Raw genomic sequence first — 17,870 nt, forward strand, 5'->3', positions numbered from 1 at the left:
AAGAGCGGAGTGGTTTCACTCCTTGAAGTTCCAGTAATATATGACCATCATAAAGAGGTAAAGCACATGCGCAGAAATACAACCCACTCGTGAATGGACTAATCCTTTTGTGGGTAATAAACGAGGCTGTCTTAAGGCAGAGAAGCAGCTTGCTTCAGATCTAAAGTTCCTCAAATGGAGCCAATAAAAAAAAAATAGAATATTGTGTGCCAGTAATGAATTTTAAAGCCCTGAAAACAATTTTTTTGAAGTTACAAATACAACTGGTGAGTCTGATTATTAATTTTAATGAATTTATCATCATAAAGGTGTGTTTTTAACTGGATTTCTATGTTTTTTAATCCTGGAGTCAAGCTGTAGGCACTAGAAGGCTACTACTCCCCAGAGCGCTGTCATCCAAAAGGACAGGCCGTTATCAACAGAGACAAGTTGGGGATCAGAAACCTGGGAGTCCAATACAGTGGAAATAATTTTGAGACTCCACATCTGATAAATGGGAAGTGAATAGGCAGAGGCATGACAGTGCCCCTGTATGTGTTACATTACATAAGGGGGACCATTCCAAGGGCCCCTAATTCATGCCGGGCAGAGGTAGAAACTATTGGAAACTTTCATGCTATAAGAATGACCTTGATTTTACCAACACAGGGAAGTTGCCTCTTAAGCCTTTGTCCCCTTTTGCTTATATGATCGTTGGTCTCCAAGTCTCCTGAAGACCTGCAGAAAAAGCAACTAAAGATAGGTGATAGGACGTGAAGCACAGATTTTAGAACCAGATGACACCTCTGACATCCTGGAGCTGACTTATTCAAGCTCTTTTACAATCAGAAGGAGGCAGTCTAATGCACCTTTCACAGAACACCAGATTGAGCTCCCCTTTGGGGTGGCACCTCCTATTTCCACTGGTGAAATAATCCTCACCAACTGCTCTCCCCAATTCCCCATGGTCATTCTTTAATCTTACCCCAACACCTATCCCCTCCCACTTGAGGTGTCCCAGTGCTGTCTTGCCACCCCATGAGAATAAGGTCCCTTGCTTTGACCTCAAGTCACCTCAGTGGGCTCTCTCAGTCTTCTTGTTCCTGAGGATGTGTTTTCTCAGGCTGGTACTCAGCTCAAGCATCAGAGTTGAAGCTAATTTGTACAGATGACCCAACAGTCAGTTTACGAACATGCTTGGTGGACGAGCAAAAGTCAGGCAAAATATTTTTGAAAAGCTTCACTAGTTCCTATATTTTGTTTAGTTTATGCATTAGGACTGCTTTAATTTGGAGTTCCACATACAAAGGGTGCTGGAGCACATGGTAATCTTTTTCAGTGCTAAAAATCTGCAGAAGTCTTTATCTCGCCCTGATTCCTGTACCTTAATTTATTGTCTTTTCTCTGGATCACACCCCCAGATTTTCCTTAAACTAGTCTCTTTCCTTTGAGTAGGGGCAATTGACCTGCCTTTGCTGCTGTTTTCTCAGGTCCTGCTTTTCTTGAGTCATTCTATCTTTGCCTCCTTTTTTTAGTGTCATCTCCACTGCTCTCTCTATAGATGCTACAAACATACCTGTGGACAACGTTTTGGCATGAATTCATTGGTCCCATGTTCTATTTCCTTCTCGTAATAATCCACTACCTACCCCCCAACGAAAAATAAATGCATAAACATTTATCTGGCTAGTTCTTTTCTACAGCTAAAATGGGATGGCTAAACTACTACAATTCTTCACCCCCAATCCCAGTGTGTGTGGGAGGTTTCCACCAAGCACTTCTCAGATACTAGCTTGATTTCCTACAATTCAACTCAACGCTGACACCATCTGCCTAGAGATCCTACAAGTTAAGGGCTCGTAACTGCCCTACATGACTACCCCATGAACCCTGACACCATCTGCCTAGAGATCCTACAAGTTAACTGCCCTACATGACTACCCCCTGAACCCTGACACCATCTGCCTAGAGATCCTACAAGTTAACTGCCCTACATGACTACCCCCTGAACCCCCACTTCAGATGACAGTCGCAAGTGTAGGTTGTCACCCGTGCTTCTGACCAACCAGCCATAGACTGGAATGTCGATGCAAAATAATCAATAACCATTCCACAGATAAGAGAGAGAAGGTGAGTTTTAGTTGAGCTAGAGTTAGGATTATAATCCAGGAAGGCTTTTTCTAGAAAAGAAGAAAGCTTTCTGAGAAGCATGGTTTTCAGTACAGTTTTATGCCTTTTTAGAACAAAGAACATACATTAAACACATCCAGGATACATATTCATCAAAGTTTCAAAGAGTTACTCAGTTGCAAATTAACAGGTCAACATGACCTTGATGTCATGAAAGAGACTAATAAGGGCATTACCGATAAGGCATAGGAAAAGTAGGCATTCTTGTCTTAAGAGAGTGCACTCTTTACTTTGATGGTTAAAGCAGATGTACAACGTGTGTTTGATAAGCTGTAAGTCACCCTTTTTCAGTTCAAGTTGAATCAGTTTTTGAACTCATATACCTCAGTGTGTGAATATCTCTTGTCAGGAGATTCCAACGACCCCCACCTTGGGTCTGATTAATTTGCTAGAGTGGCTCACAGAACACAGAGAAACATTTTACTTACTAGATCATCAGTTTATTATAAAAAGATATAACTCAAGAACAGCCAGATGGAAGAGATGCACAGGGCAAGGCATGGGGGAAGGACTCAGAGCTTCCATGCCCTCTTCCATGGCCCCACTCTCCCTGAATCTCCACAGGTTCACCAACCCAGAAGCTCTCTGAACCCTGTCCTTTTGGGTTGCTATGGAGGCTTCCTTACAAAGCCATGATTGATCAAATCACTGGCCATTGGCAATTGATTCAACCTCAAACCCCTCACTCCTCGCAGAAGGTGGCAGGGGGAATGAAAGTTCCAAACTTCTAATCCCATGGTTGGTTGTGCTGGCAACCAGCCATCCTTAGGTGCACACGTCACCTCATTAACATAATAAAAGGCATGTTTGTCATTCTCATCACTTAGGAAATTCCAAGGGTTTCAGGAGCTGTGTGCTAGAATCTGGGACAAAGACCAAATGTATGTTTCTTATTATAAACCACAATATCACAACTATGTATGCCATTATATAGAGAACTCCTAACCTCTTCCTCTCCTAACACTGCTTTCCACAGCTGTCTGAGCAGTTGGATCCTGAGGTGGGTGTGAGGTGAAAAAGAACAGCTCGCCTGAAATTGCCTGGAATCATCCACCCTCGCTGACAACAGCAGACCAATGCTGTCCTACAAGCTGGCATGGTGACCCAGAAAGCTTGAGAAAATGCATATTTTTACTTGTACAGGGTGATGAAAAAGTGTCATCACTTCACACTTACAACAGCATTAGAATTAGGTCTGTGGTCAACAAACACCTGAGGAATAAATTAATATGTCTTTCTGTGTATATGTGTGTGAGAGAGAGACAGACAGAAAGAAATTAAATATATTTGTTTCCTATGGAAGGATCTTTTCTGTTCTACAAAGTATTTCACTGAAATACAGGAGTGTCTCCTGATAGAGTGAAAATGGGTCATATGTAATTATTCCTCATCACACCCATCCCCTATATACATATAGGCAGGTCCCCATCATCAATTTTTTTTTTTTTACATTTACTGCCTTAAATTGATACTACCAATATTTAAATACATTCTTATTGTAAATTACTCCGATAATACAAAATACAAAAAGTACGTGGATGTAAACGTCAATATGCTTTTTCTTTCCACTCTGACTCATCTACCTAGAGGAGACAATGTCAGTGTTTTGGTGAATATGCCTGTGGTCTTTTTTTTTTTTTTTTTTTTAAAGATTGGCACCTGAGCTAACAACTGTGGCCAATCCTTTTTTTTTTTTCTGCTTTATCTCCCCAAATCCCCCTTGGTACGTAGTTGTATATCTTAGTTGCAGGTCCTTCTAGTTGTGGCATGTGGTCTTTTTTTTTTGATGGTTATATAGCTATACACACTACACACACACAGTTTTGTTCGGTGGTTTTTGTTTCACACACATGTGATCATGATATGTAGGCAGACCATTCTTCAACTAACTTTTTCACTTAACAGTAGATTTGGTGGAGATTTGTACGTCACTGCATGGAGCTCTGCCTCCTTCTTCTAATGGCTGCCTGTATTTCATATTATGGATACAACATATCTTGTATCACCACCTCCCTGTATAACCAACAGTGAGCATCCTGGCGTATTCATCTTTGTGAACATATCTCAGTATTTCTTTAGGATGGGGAAATTGCTGAATCAAAGGGTATATGCATTTAAAAAAACTGTTCTTTTAGATTCACCCATCCCTCATATTTTATATTACACAACAATTCCAGGTCAAATATTTGATACTTTCAATTATTTTAATTTTTTAACAATCCAATAGGCAAAACTTGATACACAGTTTTTAAAATTTTTACTTTTCAGACGATAATGAATTTGAATATATTTTATTTACTATTTATTTATAATTTCTCTTCTGTAAATTTTTTTCTCTCTTTTGCCCCCTTTTTAATAGGCTATTTGGCATTTCCTATTAATTTGTAGGGATTCATTATATGCTAGATATCAATTCTTAGTCCTTTAAATGTGTTACAATGTTTCCTTTTTATCACATAATTTAATTTTATGTATAATGTCTTTTGTTGTATTAAAGTTTTTAATAGAACCAGTCTACCACTATCTGCCTTTATGGCTTTTTTGGTCTGGTGTAGAAATTATTTCCTCATCACAAAGTTGGAGAAATACTCTAAAATGTTTTCTTTTGACAAACATTTTAGGAATAACTTTAAATTCATCTGGAGTTTATTCCAGTGAGTGGTGTTAGGCATGAAGATATTTTTCAAATATATTAATAGTTATTTCACTCAACATAATTAGATAAATTGTCCATTTTTCTAATTGATTTGAAATGTCACTTTTATCATAAACTAAGTTATTATATATAGCTGGGTTTGTACTTGGATACTGGTTAAGACTTCCATGTTCCAAGAAAATTTGGCATGTAATATTCAACATTAGAAAATATCCAAAGAAGTTTTAAGAAAAATATGGAGAAAGCACAAATACACAAAATTAAAAATGATAAAGGAGAAATAACCACATTAAAAGAATCTTTAAAAATGATGGAAATCTATGCAAAGGAATTTGAAAGCCTAGATAAAAATGAATAATTTTCTAGAAATTTACCAAAAGTGGTACCAGAAGAGCTAGAAAATCTAAACAATCTGATTTTTGTAGAAGAAATTGAGAAAATTGTCAAAGAGCTACAACCTCACAAAAGCAACAGGGCCAGATAGTGTTACAGGTCAATTTGACAAAAGCATCGAAGAGTAGCTAATCCCAATGGCTCTTAAACACTTCTATAACTTTGGAAAAGAAATGAAACCTCCACATTCTCTCTACAAAATAAGTATAATTAAAGAAAAATCCCATTTATAAATTTTGATATAATAATCCTAAATAAAATATTTGAGAATAGAATCTGAAAGAACATTAAATTAATAAAATCATGGCCAAGTAAGGTTTAGTTCAGAAGGGCAAGAATAATTTAGGATTAGGAAATCTATTAATATAATTTATCAAATTAATAGTTCTTAGGAAGAGAAACTATTAATCCTCTTCCTAGATGCTGAAAAACATTGACTAAATTCAACAACCATTCTTGATTCAAACAAACAAACAAAAAACAGCTCAATAGGACAAGATAGATATTTCCTCAAAATGATTAAATAAAGCTCTCTCAGTCCAAAAGCTGAGATTATTTCCATTGCAGTCAGAAACAAGACAAGGATGCCCATTAGCATTACTATTATTTCATACTGTACAGAAGGTACCAGTCAATGTAATTAGAAAAAGGGGAGAAAGTCAGAATTACGAAATTGGAAAGGAAGAAATATAGGTATTACCATTTTCAGATGATATGAAGACCTGGGAGAATTGAGTGGAAAACTGCTATAAAAAATAAGAGAATCCAGTAAGGCAGCAGGGTGCAAAATTAATATAAAGACCGACAATGTTCAGATACATAAACACCACTACCTAAAAGATGTCATGGAAGAAAAACTCTTCCAAATTATTCCAATTATAATAACAAAAAATAATTAGTGAAGAACTTAACGTGAAATGGTAACATTTACGTGAAGGAAAGCTCGTAGCACTTTAATTGGAGTCCCAGAAGAAGAGAGGATGGGGTAAAAAAAGTATTATTTGAAGAGACAATGGCTGAGAATTTTCCAAAATTGATGGAAGAGGTTGATTCCTGGGTTCAAAAAGCCCTGTGAATCCAAAGCAGGATAAGTGATTACTCATAAAACATGCAGCAAAACAACAAATGTGAAATCTCAGTTTACTGGGGGTGGTGAGTCCTTGCGTGCTCTTGTGGCATTGGAGGAGGGGAAGTTGGCCTCTTTTGATTGTCCTTGTAACCCACTTCTCAGACTTCCCAAGTGAAGCTTTCTGCTCAGGTCAGGTCTCTGAGTCTCTTTATATTAGCGTCTACTGAGATGTAGTTGGTGAACTCTCCTGGCTGAGTTAAGACTGAGTGATTCTTAGCAGTCTCAGCCCACCTCGGCTCTCTATGATCCTGTATCTTCTAATTCTCCATCACACCCCTCACTAGGTCTATCCTGCAACTTCTTGATATGGTCACCATCCTCTTGCTACAGATGTCCCTTGGCAATTCCTCTGGCTCTCAGTTCAGTTGTTTTTAACTTAGTGGTTAAGGGCATAGACTTTGTGACTAGATTGTCTTTGCGTTCAAATTCTGGCCCCATTTCTTACATCAGTGGGAACTTGAGCAAGTTAATTAACATCTCTGTGACTCAGCTTCCACAACTGAAAAGTATGAAGAGTGCCTACGTCATTAGGCTGTTGAAAAGATGCAATAAGATCATTACTGCAAAGTGCCTAGAATTGTTCCTGGCATGTCAGCATTTGATAAATGTTAACTATTATTATTTTTTGAGGTTTGAGGAGGGCCAATAAATAACATCTCATTTCCCTACCTGAGGGCTGAACTAATGAAGACATATGTAAGGAGTAAAATAGATGGAGATCAAAATATAAGATTTGTTACTGATAACGTGTTATTGTACAATGTGCTTTGTATCTCTGGGCAAGTGATTTCCTTAGAATCCAAGAAGTAGAAGGACTTACCCAGCCACAGGTGGCAATGAATTGGGGCAGGCCTGTCTCTGTAAAATTTATAGCAAAGGGAGCTGAACTGATGCTTCTGTGACCAGAGCATCTCCTCTTTCTCTATCTATTACAGCAATTATTGCCTAGATAATTAATTTGGCAATCAATCCCATGCAGCCCAGTGCCACCATAATGGAGGTGGTCAGATGTTGTCAGCGTTCCTCTCATATCCCATTAGCACACTTGGCCATTTCCGCGCACACTGTTCACACTGATGACACACTGGTGTGCTTCCACTTCCAAGAGCCAGTAGCTACACCTCTCTGTCGAAAGGCTGCTCCCAAGCAGCTGTAACCTGCTTTTGCCTTTCAGTAAGATAGCAGGAAATACCTGGAAACTTATTGTCACCTCTTACCCTCATACCCGCGCTCAGGTTGCCCCATAACCTTGGCTGATGAGTGGGAGGCATAAATACTCCAGCTCCCTTGCCCTAACCTGGACACAGTCTTCAAGTCTCCCCTGTGAGACTGAGCTAAAGTTACCCTCTGTGGGACTTCCCATCCTGGCCCCACTTCCCCACTCCCCAAATCATTTTCGCTTTCATACAAATCCCCATCTGGGGAGCCCAACGTAAGATAGAAACCTCTTCTTTTATAGCCTAGTGCCGTTCATATTTTTTTCTTGTTTTCAGTTGTTTTCCTGCACTCAATGGTTGCAGTAAAGCGTTCCATGGGGATAAGCAGAGCCCTGACAGACTGCAGTCTTTACACTCCTCACCGTACAGTTCTTCACATAATAGACACTAGACATTTTTTATTGCTTTCTCAATTGATTCTTAAAAACTGACATCAAGTAGTCTCAAACTATATGAAAAAACAAGGTGTTTGGAGACTGTGTGTATTTACCATGCAAAGGATGTTATTCACAGTCATCAGAATTTTAAAGTTATTGTCTGAATACAAAACTATGTTATACACATTTACAAAGATCTCAGAGAATATTTAGGTTGACATGAATATTGTATGAAATTATTATATGGGATTGAACAACTCAGTGTGTGCTCTTAGAGACGTTTTAGTGTTGAAGTTCCTTTTAAGAATTATTAACTAGTGAATAATTAAAATGCTGTCAGAATGGATTCAAGGCCAATTAGCTTGGTTGCAGATAAAAGGTCCTAAGAAATCCATGACTGCCAACGAGGGCAATTAATATGATTTTATTTGCATGCTAAAAAAAATTCAGCATGGGTACCAAAATGTGCATTTTCTAGAATACAGTAATTTAGCTTTCATGCCCAAACTGGAAATGTGATACTAACATAAATGAATCCAATAATGGAGATGCAGAAAAATAATGGCGTAGTAACAATAGCTCACATTTGGATATGCTTTTTTACTTTTCAAACAAATTCTACAGCTCTTTTATCCAGATTGCTGGACCTAAGACCTGTTTATAACAGTTTATGCAGGCTATAGTTTCCTTCACTTTGATTTATGAATTTCAAATGACGAATCTGACATTTTTATACAAACTTAACTGGTTATTTGGCCAAACCAACTGACTTGACCTGTCATCCTGGTGACAAGCAGATAATTCCTGAGACAGTCTTGGTCAGTCTACGCCTTACTTAGGCATGCTCAGCCCGTTGGTCTCCAAGAATCAGATTCAGAACATGTAGTTGTGCAGGTACATATCCCCAACTCTGCATTCTACAAAGCACTTGGGGCAGGGGCTCTCCAACGCCTGTGAGTGGGCTTGCATCTTCCTTTACTCCTACTCTTTGTGTCCTTTGCTCCAAGATCTGTTTGTATATTCTGCTCTCCTAGGTGGCTCTCCCAGCCCTAATTCTGCCATTCTTCTCTCAGTTCTATCCACTGCCAACAGCAATGAACTCCATGCATGCCTTATAATAGCATCATACCACTCAAGACCATATTCAGTTGTGTTTCGGGTGAAAATGTTACTTCTGGAAAAGATATTTGGCTAAATAAATACAGAAGCTTTTCCTACTAGTAATATCAGTAGTAGTAATCATAGTAATTTTTCTACCTAGACTCCTTGTATTTAAAAAACTATAGTCAAATAGCGTCCTCAGGCATTTAATAAAATCTGTAGATGTCTTTTGATTATTAACTTAATTCAAAGCTCACGAGGGATATTTAAGTTTCTCTAGCATTCAAGCAAGTTGTGGGCCAAAAAAAAAAAAAGGAAATAAATCTAGGAAGTTTTCTATACATTTTAAAACAAGGCTCTCTCTTAGCAAATTGGAGATGTTAGTTGAGGGTATTTTGTGGATGTCCAGGGTCCCAAAATATTTTGAGCTGAAATATTCCAATCCCTAAGAAAAAGTATTTGTTTGGCTGAAATTGATAGGTTGTTTTCATTTTTAATTTACTCCTTAGCATGTACATAACCATTTATTGTCTACTCCATTCTACTCCTGGAAATTTAGCCCACTTCACCAGTCTTCCAATAAGATAATGACAATCATAACCTTTTGGAGAGACTCATTCATTGGTGATTCAAGGAGGAAAAATTTGCATTCCTTTCCCCTATGGAAGCAGTGGGGCAGCCACATGTGCATATTCTATTTTAAGGCTACAAGAAAGTATCTTGGCCAACTAACTGCCCACATGGATTTCTAGCTGGAAAGAGAAGCTCTTTTTTAGAGCCAAGTAAAGATTTCGTTCAATAGTTGAATGCTCAAGGTTAAGGTACTCAAGAAATTTTTTTTTCTTTTTAATGGCAGGGGAACATCAAGGTCATTATTTGGAACCCAGGCGATGACATAAAAAAAAATAGATATTCCTTCAACAATAGCAATCTATTTCCTTCTTTGCCCTCAAGAAACCCACACTATTGCCCAAGTACATTTGAGAGCACCAGCCAGCGCCACAATTTATAACTTGCCCTCTTTGTAACAACTATGAAGTCTCGTTGGATTCATCTTTTGGTTTGTGCTTCGTTTTGACAAATCACTCGGAAGACTGCCAGAGATAATAATCTCCCTTGAGGAAATAAATATTTCATACCATTGCTTTCCTCCCAAACTGAAACTCTGGATCACTACAATCTGGTGTAGTGTCCTTTCTTAAATCAACTTCTGGCATAAAATTTATCCCATGGATTAATGGAAAAGAGTTTTTACCAGTTGTTTACACATTGGTATAGAGTTCCTCTTATTAATATTTAGTCTTTTGACCTTTTGGAGGCATCATCAATTGTTGGTCTGCACTGTGATGGGATGTCAGCCAATCTTAGAACAGGTCTAGACAGAGCAATCAACCTGGCCGAGGACAATTCAATATTCAATCATTTAAGTGGATGACCGTAACCTGATGAACTGTGTGGTAGTTTGATTCAGATTTTGTTGTTGAGATAGACCAAGAAGCTTTGTCAGCTATGTCATGATCTTTCAGACACGGCAGGAAGTTGTTTCTACATGGCTTTAACCACCATTGAAGAACAGAAATCTCACGTGCTATTAAAGCAAACGAGCTGCGTCAGAGTGTTAGGCCATCGGTCTATATAGACACACAATCCTAAATAATATTACCATCTCTCATTATGGAGTACTTACTCAAGTGCCAGACATGACTCAACGCAATACTTTTCATGTGTTAACTCAATGAATCTTACCAGGACCCTATGAAGTAGGTACCATTTTTTATCCTTACTTTACAGATGGGGAAACCAAGACACACAGAAGTTAAGTAATTTGCCCAAAATCGCACAGTTGGTAAGTGGCAGAGTCAGGATTTGAACTGCCGGTGGTACCACCTGTCTGTAAACACTCATCTCAACATCTCAAAGTGCAGTGATCATCAAAACATAGGCCTAACACTTTTGGATCCCCTACATACTTTGGTAAAGTAAAGCTACATGATCTAAGTAGTGGGGCCAGTTCTTCATTTCACCCCACGTAGGTAGCCACGACTTCATATTCTATGTGCTGAGTCATTGTCTTTTCTATGCTGAGTAGTGGAGAAATAATAGGTGGCCCACCTTCTAGGAATCCTATCATCAGAAGTGTCTTTGCTACTGGGAAAGTCACAGCTTTAAGAGAGAAAGTCTGACTTTTACAGGATCTTCACATAGATGCCACCGATGGTGACTCCGATAGCTCAAAGCATAATGTTAAGAGTGTGTCCTGTACTGTTCGTTAAATTTCTCTCACACCTCTGCTGGCAAATCAATTGTTTTATCCTCCACTTAGGACTGCATTTTGCCGTTTTAGAAACTACCTTAGAATGACTTTAAACAACTCGTCCTTGGAGAGTTAGTTTCCTTATCTCTGAAGTGGGTGTAGAAATGTAGACCTTTAAATGTTATGGCAAAAAAAATTGACAATGAAAGACATCTAAACCTTTTAATAAATGTTCAAGTATGCACAGCATTCCATAGCTGACTGATGATACAGAATTTCAACAAATGCCTTCAGAAATGGACATTCATTTCTTTGTGTATACGGTTTCATAACAGTTGAATTTCCTGGCTTTGATCATTGTAATCAATTCAGCTTCATTTAGGGATATTTCATTCTTCGTGCAACTTTTTTCATAGTGTCTGTTCCTATTTTCAATAGCCATACACATTTTGGAATTTCAGGAAAAAAAGAACCATGAAATATATTCCCTCATCCCTCCCTCTCCCACTAGACTGTAATCTCCCTGAGGCCAGGAAATTTTGTTTAATTTGTTCATTGACTTATCACCAACCTCTGGCACATAGTAGACACTCAAGAATTATTTGTTGAATAAATGAATCTATAAATGTACATATCCAGATTTTAGAGGGAATTAAACTATTTTTGCTATTAGCTTTTGCAGTCTCAAGATTCTAGGTTAGAATTCCAGCACTAGTTACTAGTTGTGTGACCCAGAGCAAATTCTTAGGCTCTTTGAAATGCAACTTTCTTATTTGAAAATTGAGGGTGATATCGAATTCACAAGGCAGCTGTGAGGATGAGGAGCTCATGGAGGCAACATGTCTGGCTAGTGTCAAGCACCAGCTGAAGCCCCAGCCCCTAGGAGGGCTCAATACGTGTTAGCTCCTACCTATCTGTGATCTCAAAGCACTTAGTTATTTATGTGTAACAGGCAGGTAAAGTTTATTTCCTAGCCAATGGGAGGGAAAAAAGGCATGGTTGGCTAAAGACTATTCAGGAATCTAGCTATTTGACTACAGTTACACCTTGCTTGCCTCAATCTCTAGGATACTGAGGGATGACTTGAAATTTAGAACAAAGTTTGGGAGTTTGAGGAAGGTGACTCTGGGAAGCCTCTTCACAGTGCCTCGTGTCTTTGTAGTCACCCTCAGCAGCAAAGAAGAAACCATGGGTTATCAGCCCATGACTTGAGGTTTCACCCCTCTGGGAGGAGGCGGGACTGTGGGGATCGAAAGACACGATAAGAGAGCAGGTGACGACATGCTCGATGACTTTAAAATGTTATTTATAGTCCACTGCGTTGCTCACAACAATTTCCATTGCAACTTTCCTCTGGAATTCTTCGGGCTGCGAAACAGCAGCTTCAAAGTCTGCTTTCTTAAAGAAAACTGAGAGTGACCTTTTGCTGACAGTGTGTTTGGCGGGTTAGGGTGGTGGCTGGGCGGCTGACTCTGGATAAACATCTCCACATTGCAGTGTGGGTTTGCATGGCCTTCTTGCTCCTTGTGGTAGGGGACGCTGGGCTTAGAGGAGGCTGGAGAGGGAAGATTTGCCCATTTATGTTTGCAAGATAGTCTTACAGGTTCCAGAGCAAAGTTCCAGCCCCAGTCAAAGAGAAACACATATGTGCTGCATGTTAAACTCCTTCTGGGATGGTGTGGTGGGAGGGAGGAGAACACAGAGAGACAGATAACAGGAACCTTTGGATTGACGTTTCCAAGGAAAGCTGGTTTTGGCTGTCACCAGCATCATCCTTGCACTGGCAGCATGACTGCGGAGAAAGAGCAAACCGATAAGTCTTGGCAGAACACTTCCCATTCCTCAGTTTTTGTAAAATATGGCTCGAGATGCTGTGTTTGGTGGGAAACTCTTAGCTATCACTTCAATACCATTAATTCTCCACTACTACATTAATCATACAACCATCTCTTTAAGAGGATCTTGTTTTTTATTGTGACACATCTCAAGCAAGATGCTTTAAGAGCATGTTGAATAAAACTGTTCCTGATTATGACCAGGACAGTAAGGGTGACTTGATTCTTCCATTCTGTCATTATTCAGGTGGAACTGATCAGAGTGATGAGTTGGAGAAAGCCAGGACCAGACAGGACCCAGAGTGGAGAGCAGTCAGCTGGCCACATGGAGATGGAGAGGCCAGTGCAGAGGATCCAGACCAAAAGAGAAGGGCACACCAGTAGGAGATGTGAGCAGGCATTCAGATCAGCAGAGGTCCAATTCACAGAGGAGGCGAGGCAGCCAGAACCCAAGCCATCAGTTTCTGGACATTCATTTCCTTCGCTGCAGGATCCCAGACAGCAGCTAGGTGTATGAGCAACAGGGAATGACAGAGACGGAAATGATGTCAAGACCCCAGTCAACAAGATGGGCTTTCCACAGGGCTCAAAGCTCAGGGCCAGGCACAGTTGGACTGTGGGCTCTGTGAGGCAGAGTCTGCATGTCTTCCGTCTACATCTAGGTCTTGATGCCAAGGACCGTGCCTGATAGGAACATGCACCTACTGAATATTTGTCGAATGAACAAATGGAAGAAAACAAAGCAAAAGGCAAGCCAAGCCATCCAGGCTGAGCTAATATCGGGCTGGGCAGGCAGGCTAGGACTAGGTGGGCGTGTAGGCACTTAGGAGAACAACAGCCTATGGGCCCAAGGCAGCAGGACCAATTAAGTCCAACCCCCCCCCCCCCCCCCCCCCACCCCAGTGGATGGGCTGAGGTGGAAGGACTATATCCTGCCCACGACATGACTGACTCAGGAACTGCCAGGGACAAGGCCTTTGGTTAGAGGAGGGCCATCCCTCCCAGGGACCCCATCCCCAAGGGCTGGCAGAGGTTGATATCTACAGGTTAGCCTTGGAGGTGGTCTCCCTGAAGCAGGTTTCATTCCCTTGTGTGACATCCTTTTGTGACTCTGGCTCTGTCATGAAGGACAGACACTCAGATTACACACTTAGCGTGTGATGGATCTAGAGAATTTGAAGGCTGGAAGGGGTTTTGAAGGACATTTAATCCAACTTCCTTGTTATTCAGATAAGGAAATCAGGACTGAAAAGAGATTAACGACCCGGACAGAGTCCAAAGTATTTTCTCTTTTATTCTGTTTGTTTTCCAGTTTTACATGGTTTTTCTTTTGTTCTGAGCCCCTAATAGGTTGCAAACTCCCCAAGGAAGCTATTTTCGTAATATCACCATCTCAAGTACACATGGCCTAGTTTTATGGGCAAGCCGTCTCAAATACAGCTGTTGGCTGACTGATGGAATGAGTGAGCAAATAATTAAAAGAATGCATTTTTTAAAAGGCAGAGTGACTTGTTTTGAAATTCTGATTCCCTGCATAACAAAAAAGGTACAGGGAGCTCAGTGTAGCTGCGCTTCCTCTCTTGCTTGTCCAGTCTGCAGGATTCAGAGTAGAAGTTGTGTTCCAGGTAACACCACCTCTGCTCCAGGGCATGGTACTGGAAACAGCAGAGACAGCTCTGGGGATTTCTTATCTCTGAAGACAGCAGATTCAAGCCCAGGCAGGAAGAGCCTTTTTATCTTAATTTAAGGGGACCATAAACCAGAAACATCACTTAGTTCTTTCTTTTTTTTCCAGATCTAAAATTTTGAGATTTTTATTAATTCAATTTTAAAAATGACATGCTATCATTTAAAAAATTAAAGCGTGCCCTCCATATCCTTTCTAGCTATGCATTTATTATGCGTAAATGAAAATTGATATTTTATAAACGACAACTTCATTCCTGTCAAATTTTGCTATTTTACAAGTTATCCTTCTTAATTTCATTAATAGTATGCTAAACTGATTTAGGAATGACTAGGCCATTTGCAATCTAAAAATCAAAACAAACAAACAAAACAAAACAAAACCAAGTTCATAGATACAAAGAATAGATTGGTGGTGGCTGGTGGGAATGGAGGTGGAGGATGGTGGAAACTTCCAGTTACAAATTTCAGTCCTGGGGATGTAACGTACAGCATGGTGACTATAGTTAATAACACTGTATTGCATATTTAAAGGTTGCTAAGAGAGTAAATCTTAAAAGTCCTCATTATAAGAAAACAAAAAGAAAAAAATTTTTGTAACTGTGTAGGGCAACAGATGGTAATTAGACTTATTGTGGTGATCATTTTGCAATGTACACAAATATCAAATCATTATGTTGTACACCAGCAACTAGCATAATGTTATATTTCAATTATACTTCAATTAAAAAAAAAGGAAATAGTCAATTCCAGCATTGAAGGCAGGCAAAAAAAAGTCACAAATTCTTCCTCAGAACAGTTGTTTTTTTTTTTTTTTTTGCGGGGAAGGATTTGCCCTGAGCTAACATCTGTTGCCACTCTTGCCTCTTTTTTTTCCTTCTCTCCAAAGCCCCAAGCATGGTTGTACATCCTAGTTGTAAGTTCTTCCAATTCTTCCATGTGAAGCCGCCATCACAGCCCGGCAACTGACAGCAGCCGGGTGGTGTGGTTCAGCGACCTGGAAACGAACCCGGGCCACCAAAGCGGAAAGCAGGAACTTTAACCAATAGGTCATCAGGGCTGGCTCAACAGTTAGTTCTTTTAAAGTGGAAACTCCTCGTTTGGGAAACCAAGTCTGGCACGGTGGCCATACTGGCTAACGGTCTTTAGAGCATTAGCTTGAAGCCAGGAGTACACATCCTGGGGCCCTGAAGAGCTCTTTAAAAATACATGGCCAGGCCCAACTCTAAACAAAATTCAAGAATGGAGCCTAGGCAATCTATTTTGAAAATCTCCCCAGGGAGTTTTGATGTATACCTTTATTAACTGGATTAGAAGAAAAACCAAATTATCAGAGAGTGTCCCCTCAGTGCCTACACCAGGGAAGGTGAAATTTCCCCTGGAGTTTCAATTTTGAATTATCTTCACCAATTCCCACCAGCCCCTACCTCCACCAGTGTCCGAATAGTCCAACTCCCGCCCGTTCAAACTGCTCTCACGAAGGATCTCTTAAAGTCATTCACACTACACTGTACATAACTGGTAAGACTTAATCCTTATTCCCACTTTAGGGCTAATTTGATTTATTTTTCTTTGAAATAGTATTATAATACAGCTGAAAATGCAGAGATGACATCCCTTGAGTAAAGCAGGGCCTGTGAACCTTGACACTGTTGACGTATGGGGCTGGATACTTCTTTGTCATGGGGGCCATCCTGGGTATTGTAGGATGTTTAGCAGCATCCATGGCCTCTATTCACTAGATGATAGTATCACTCTCCCGAGTTGTAACAATGAAAAATGTCTCCAAACTATTTAGTGATTACCGGGGGGACGTGGGTGGGGAGGTGGGCACAAAGGGTGAAGGGGTGCACGTATATGGTGGCTGACAAATAATAACGTACAACTGAAAATTCACAATGTTGTTAACTATCATAACCTCAATTAAAAAAAGAAAGTCTCCAGACATTGCTAAATGTCCCCTGGAGGACAACCTGGCTCTGTCTTGAGAACCAGAACAATCCAATATGGCATATCAGTAGGCAATAGGGTGCTTAGTGCACAAAGGTAGACCCTGTAGGTATTCAGAAGTGGGGAGGACCATGGTGGGCTAAGAAATCTGGAGAGCTCCATATAAGAGGCAGAACCTGTTGGACCCAGATTGAGAAGAAGAGGGCATTAGTGCCTTCACTCATGTTTTTGTACTCTACATGTAGAATGATTTGAATTTTCACTATGGTCAAAGGACAGGAATGACTCAAATTATGGAATTTTAGGCCTCAGTTAATTCATGGCCAAAGTGTTTGAAGAATTGGAGAGACTTTCCTGGTGCTCCCCAAATCCAGGTGCTCACCTAAAGGTAAAAATGGCCTTGAGGAAGCAAACCCTGGTCAAAAGAGGCTCTGGGAAGCTGGAGACAGCTGAGGTAAATTGCAGAAGTTGGGTCACCGAAAAGTTGCCCACTTCCCAGTGCTGTCACAACACTCCAGAGCCCTGTGACACTGGGCAAAAGACAGCCCTGGCCCTCTTGGTAGACCTTACTGTAGAAACAGTCACAGTTCAGAAATAGTGTTGCTGTTTGCCGTGAAACAATAAAAAATAACGATGAAGGGTGCAGCGCCAGCAGGCCAAAGAGGCCTCCACTAGGAGACGTTGCTGAAATCTGAAGGTGTGCATAGGGGTGGTGTAAATAACTTCCCCATTGATGAGTCCTGAATCAGAGGACAGCATTTCTATGGTGTCAGGCAATCGTCCTATTCAGGCTGGGCTGTCACCTGACAGGAGCCAGGGGAGTAATGCCCTGGGGAGTAGCTCCACTGTAACCTTCTGCCATGTCCTCTCAGCGCCTAGTTTTAATTACACCAGGATCCAGGGTTTCACATTTGTCCTGGATGACACTGTTCCTTCCAGCTACCTTCCCATTGTTTTACCTTTCTCTTGGGCAACTACCATTTCGTATTATTGACTCATTGCCATGGTTTCCATTTGATGTGGGATGATGTCACAGCCAGTGAGGAATAGAGCTCCCTGTTTTCTCTGTTTACAGCCTGCTACAGCTCTCTTTTCACACTTCC

This window comes from Equus quagga, chromosome 12 (genome assembly GCF_021613505.1).
Source record: "Equus quagga isolate Etosha38 chromosome 12, UCLA_HA_Equagga_1.0, whole genome shotgun sequence".
Lineage (NCBI taxonomy): Eukaryota > Metazoa > Chordata > Mammalia > Perissodactyla > Equidae > Equus > Equus quagga.